Raw genomic sequence first — 617 nt, forward strand, 5'->3', positions numbered from 1 at the left:
AATGCACCTGCAACCTTTTAGAGGTGCATGCTCTCTATCTTCTCTGATATGGTAGAGAAATTTCTAGAAGTCTTCATGGATGACTTCTCAGTATTTGGAGACTCATTTAACTCCTGTCTTAACCATCTAGCACTTGTTCTGAAAAGATGCCAAGAGACTAACCTGGTTCTAAATTGGGAAAAATGTCACTTTATGGTGACTGAAGGAATTGTCCTTGGGCATAAAATTTCGAACAAAGGAATAGAGGTGAATCAAGCTAAGGTAGAGGTAATTGAAAAATTACCACCACCCACCAATGTTAAGGCAATCAGAAGCTTCTTGGGGCATGCAGGATTCTATAGGAGGTTTATAAAGGATTTTTCAAAAATTGCAAAACCTCTGAGCAATCTGCTAGCTGCTGACACGCCATTTATATTTGACACAGAGTGTCTGCAGGTATTTGAAACTCTGAAAGCTAAGCTGGTCACAGCACCAGTTATTTCTGCACCAGACTGGACATTACCATTTGAACTAATGTGTGATGCCAGTGACCATGCCATTGGTGCAGTACTGGGACAGAGGCCTAACAAGCTTCTGCATGTCATTCATTATGCTAGCCGCATTTTAAATGATGCCCA

Source organism: Arachis ipaensis, chromosome B04 (assembly GCF_000816755.2).
Source record: "Arachis ipaensis cultivar K30076 chromosome B04, Araip1.1, whole genome shotgun sequence".
NCBI classification, from domain to species: Eukaryota; Viridiplantae; Streptophyta; class Magnoliopsida; order Fabales; family Fabaceae; genus Arachis; species Arachis ipaensis.